Source organism: Gorilla gorilla, chromosome 8, assembly GCF_029281585.2.
Source record: "Gorilla gorilla gorilla isolate KB3781 chromosome 8, NHGRI_mGorGor1-v2.1_pri, whole genome shotgun sequence".
Taxonomy (NCBI): Eukaryota; Metazoa; Chordata; class Mammalia; order Primates; family Hominidae; genus Gorilla; species Gorilla gorilla.
In genome coordinates, this window is record NC_073232.2 from 14,522,090 (window position 1) to 14,527,461 (window position 5,372).

Below are 5,372 nucleotides of genomic sequence, written 5' to 3' on the forward strand. Positions count from 1 at the left end.
CACGTGATCTCTGGCACCCTAGTAACCAAGATTTGGCTGGCTGTGTGTTCCTAATCCAAAATCAGCCAGAGTTGGAATTGAAGTCTTCGAGGTTGAGTGAACCCCCCAGGGCTGCCCCTCCAGGTCCACCTCACAGACCCACTTCTGTAGCCCCCCATCAGGTCCACCTCACAGACCCGGCTTCTGCAGCCCCCCGTCAGGTCCACCTCACAGACCCAGATTCTGCAGCCCCCCATCAGGTTCACCTCACAGACCCGGCTTCTGCAGCCCCCCGTCAGGTCCACCTCACAGACCCGGCTTCTGTAGCCCCCCTGTCCAAGTTGCTGCCCCAGGTCTGGACACGGGCTGGAGGGTCATCGTGGTAGTTGCCTCTGAGTCAGCAAAACGCTGCTGTCACCTGTGAGGTCTGCATCTCAGAGGAGTGAGGTCCTGGAGGGGTCCTGCCAAGCCGAGATGCCGGAAATGGGGAGCTGCCAGGGAGGTGAGATGGGAGGTTGGAAAACGGTGTCATGGGAGTTCCTTCCTGGGCCTTTAAAGTGCCCATCCTCAGACAGAGGAGTCCAGAGGGACGTCTGGAAGCTTGGTTTGGAAGAAATTCCAGACTTCCCTGGGCAGCCAAGGCATTCTCTAGCGTTCTACGATCCAGGCCTGGCCCCTGGCTCATAAATCTCGCAGGAAGCGCTCTCAGGAAGGACGCTACTGGCCTGGGGCAGCCTCGGAGTTGAATGAAGATGGTTTGACTCTGAGAATGACTGACCCCAGCCAGATTCCCCGTGGGGCAGCCCGTCTGTTTGGAAGTCTCCTTCCCCGCCGGGCCTGCACACCCACCCCTCCTGCCACATCAGCCCCAATATCTCTGCATTGAGCTCAGAGAGCTTCGGAGACAGACCCTTACTCCTGCATTGATGTCCATCCAAGGGGCGTGGCTCAGGCTGTCCCTTCCAGCTCACGAAATAGGTGCAGAGCCAGGCAGAGCAGCCCAAGTGTGACTCACACCCCGCCATGTCCCGTGGGCACTTTCTCAGCAGGGTTGTGGGGGCAGCAACTCCATCCACTTTCCTCTGTCCCCTCACCCGCCCACCACTGCCCACGGCCAGGGTCACTGGAGCAGCCTCCATTCCGTCCCCGCACGGCAGCCACCGTGATCTCTCCAAACCGCAAGTCAGGGTGTTGCCTCTGCTTACAAGCCTTTGGTGACTGCCTGCCGTCTCAGACATGCTCAGCAGCAGTCACACTCACCGCCCCGTCATGCCTGTCTCTCACCGTCCTCCCGGCTCGCTCTCCTCTCACCAGGCTTAACGGCCACACTTCCTGGGGCACTTCTGTGACCCCAGGGCCCGGCTGGTGCCCTTCCACGGTGGTGCTTCACCACCTTGCAATTGCTGGTTTACATCCCTGATCACCCAGACTAAATGTGAAGGGCCAGGACTGTGCTGAAAGTCCTGAAACCCAGAGACCAGAGCTCAGCTCAGACCGCGCGTGATGCCTCGGTGTGGACATGTGCCCAGCTGAGCGTGCAAGCCCCTAATGGCTGCTCAGCAATGCTTGTGTTTTCTCCCTTGAAACTCCGGAGCAACTGCAGCCAAACATCCTCTGCTCACTCTGTTTTATCTCTGTCCTCTAAATCAGCCCTCCGACTTCCTCCCCGCCTGCGATGAGACTGTGAAGGAATAACAACATCCGGAGGAGACTGTGCCCCAACTTGGCTGTCGAAGGGGCCTCATCAGCCACCTTCACGGCCCAGACGGTCAAAGGCTGACCCCACAGAGTAAGGCTGGCCCTAGGAAGAGTGGGTGCTGGGCAAGGCCCACCGTGTGCCGGAAGTTCCCCCATTTAATGCAAACAATATCTCAATGAAAGATAGCATCAAAGATGGCAGTCTGAAGCCCAGGGAAGGGCTTGGACTTTGAAGTTGGGCAGGTTTGAGTTTAAGTGTTGTTTTGCCACTTCTGCTGTCTGTACCATCTTGGCAATCTGTAAAATGCATATAACACCTCGTGTGTTAGGGTGAGTCCTCACTGCAATAACAAACAGCCCCAGATCTCAGTAACCGCGTGCAATGAAACACCTGCTTCTCCCTCACACGAAGCCGAATGTGATGGTTTCTAGTTACATGTTCTCTTGGGTGGGCTTCTCCCAAGCCGCAGCTCCACTGAGCTCCGTAGTCCCCCGCTGGATCTCCTGCCCTAAAGTGGTCAACAGATGAAGAGAGAGGGTGTGAGTATTGGGCAGGAGGTTTTTGGGGCAGCCTGGAGGTGGCGTCCTCCAGCATCACTCCCAGGGGCCCTGGCTGGAAACCAGGGGAGGCGAAGCAGGACATGCTGAAGCTGCAGTGTTCTGGGAAAGACATAGCCCCGCTTCTGCCACACCTGCCTGGCAGAATTGTCATGTTTTAGGGGACGGCCCATAAAATGGCTTAACAGGGTCTTGGCCCAGTGGCTGCTAGAATAGTGAGTTTCCTTCTTCTCTTCGCCTTTGGTGATGTTGGGGCTGGAAGATTTCTAGAATGAGCTGTGTCTGTAAAGAAGCCTCAAGTCTTTTTTTTTAAGCACCCGCGGATGAGGCTTTTTGAGGCATTAGCCGGGCATCAGAGGCCCAGGGAAGTTCAAGAGTTCACCCTGATTGGCCTGAACATCTGGGAAGTTCTGGGCTGAGCACGATGACAGATGTGCCTCCCACCCCCACCATCCACACTCATCTACCCACACACACGGGTTCTGTCCTGCCCCGAAAGAAGATGGTTTCAGGATGACTGGATTTCTGAATTTCCTCTGTGCAGATTAAGGAGGCTTAAGAAGCCCGCCTGTTGGGAGGAAGCCTCCGACCGGAGCTGCTCTGGCTGGGAAGGGGTGGCTCAGGGTGGTGCCTGCTGTTCAGCCAGGCTCCCCGAGGCAGGTGGGAAGAGACACCTGGGTGGGGCGAGCAGAAGCTCAGAGTCTGCACGGTGCCAGGGAGGATGATGAGGGTGAGGATGGATGAGCCCACAGGGATGCATACTCCACCTCCCGAAAACACAAGGAGCTCAGTGGCTGCACACACAGGCAGCACAGAAAAGAACAATGGGGCAACTCGAGGGCGTTCTGAGGGTACCTCTTGCCTACATCACCTGGTTTTAGTCATCTCCCACATGCCTGCCTTCAGGCTGATGGACTTCTGTGAGATCCCTGGGTTGCTGGCTTTGAAAGCCACTGGGTACCGACCACCCACGTCTTGGCAGGGGACTCCCATTGCTAACATTGCTTTATAAAGTGCCACTGGAGAATAGCTGTTGAGTGGTGACCAGCCCCCAAGGAGTCAACCGCCTTTCCCACCCCCAACTCACCAGAGTCCCATGAGGACACCCCACACTCAAACCCAATCTGGACAAAACTGTCAAGGACCCTAACCCAGGCGTGCCCCCCACCTTCTCATCCAGCTCCCTTTGACTCACTTGGGTGGTCGCAGCTGCCGGCTGTGATTTCTGGCCCATGCCTAGTTATTTTAAAGGCCAAATTTTCACAGCCATGCAACAGGCCCTCATCTCCAGGCCTTCAGATGCTCCCATGTGGCTTGTTTGATTCTCCTTCATATCAGCCCTCTTTCAAGACTCAAATTTCATTTCAAACCAAATTTCTCTTTTCTCCATTCTGTTGACTGGGCATCACCATGGCAACCCCCACCCCCATTGCAAACCTTCTCTGAGGAACGGGCCCACAGGCAGGGGCTTGAACCTGTCATCACTGTGAGTCAAGGTGAGATGAGCTCACTTCCCTTGATCAGCCATGAGTACTGAGTGCAGCTTCAATTTGTGTCTTTGTCACTAGGACAACTCTGTGACTAGTGTGCTTCGGGTAGGGCAAAAAGTCCTTCTCCAGGAGAAAGAAGTAAGTAAGTTACCTGCCTTTACAGACAGTTGGTCCAATGGATAAAACAGGGGCTGCCAGAGATCCCTACAGAACAAAAAACCTATCATGCAAGATTATTACATATCTATCTTTTTTTCTCAGAAAAAGGCCGGGTGCTGTGGCTCACACCATAATCCCAGCACTTTGGGAGGCCGAGATGGGTGGATCAACTGAGGTCAGGAGTTCAAGACCAGCCTGGCCAACATGGTGAAACCCTGTCTCTACTAAAAATGCAAAAATTAGCTGGGTATGGTGGCATGTGCCTGTAATCCCAGCTACTCAGGAGGCTGAAGCAGAATTGCTTGAACCAGGGAGACGGAGGTTGCAGTGGGCCTAGAATGCGCCACTCTACTCCAGCCTGGGTGACACAGCCAAACCCGTCCCAAACAAACAAACAAATGAACAAAAACCTACTAAATACCACCTACAACAAAAATGAATTTGAAGATGTCTCACAAACTCATGGTCACAAGCTTCTTTGGTAGTTGATTTTGTTGAAACAAAAGCTGACCATAAATCCACAGAAGACAATTATGAAGGAAAGCGACCCCACAAGCTTTGCTACGTCCAGTGAAAAACACGTGCTGCACACATGAGTCTCCAGGATATGAACAAAATGTTTACGAGCCAAAAATTATGAAGAAGGTATTGATCTCAATACATTTTATTAGCATCCAAATAGCCATCCACAAATATTTGCTCAGTGATAAGGAGGAATGCTACCTTGTTCAACATCTATATTCTAGAAGTTAATCATTTTCAAAGAATCAGCTCATTAACTAATAAATAACAATATTGTCTTCCACCATAGTTTAAGGCAATACCCCTTCTTTTCCTATCCATCTGCATGGTTTGTTTTGTTTTATGATGTGAATGTTATATATTTTATCAATATATGGACTTCTTAATGAGCCTGAAGACAAAAACCACATCCTTGCTGTGTTCATAGGAGGCGATATCTCTCCGAAGTTCACGTGGGATCATTTCTGATGAATACACCAGGTATAAGGAGGTGTGTCTCTCAGACCTACAACAATCTAAGGAGGAATGCCCTAAACCTTGGTTCAAGGTATGATTTCATGCTTGTATACATACACAAAAGTCCATCAAACTGTATAGATTTGTGCACTTTATTATATCTTGGCCTTATTTTTAAAAACAGAATAAAATTATCAGTGAACCTCAGAGAGGGTCTCAGTTTCTCTTGCTTTTGACCACAAAAGTGTCAAATTCCTCCCAAATTATGGAGAGAAGCTAGAAGGGAGAATAACTAGGGGCTCAGGCAACACGGTTGTGAACTGTAGTTAACGTTTAAGGGCCAGGAGATCTGTATCTAAGCAAATCGTCAGTAAATGCCAGCTTATCTCAGACTTTGTAAACTAATTTGTTTTATGCTTCTTGAATTCTCATTTATTCTCCTTCATTCTCAGTATTAGACAAAGTACAGTCAATGCTTGTCATTCTCAGTACTTCTGTTCTCTAAAGTCA

At 51.4% G+C, this 5,372-nt stretch overlaps 1 long non-coding RNA gene across 1 annotated transcript; it reads right to left on the bottom strand.

Moving 5' to 3' along the window:
- Window positions 1–1,787: 1,787 nt before the first annotated feature.
- LOC129524940 (uncharacterized) lies at window positions 1,788–3,647 on the bottom strand. The gene is made up of 2 exons (XR_008668929.1): window positions 3,431–3,647; window positions 1,788–2,186 (listed from the first exon to the last, which is right to left on the bottom strand). It is a non-coding gene; the product is annotated as an uncharacterized lncRNA (long non-coding RNA).
- Window positions 3,648–5,372: the final 1,725 nt, after the last annotated feature.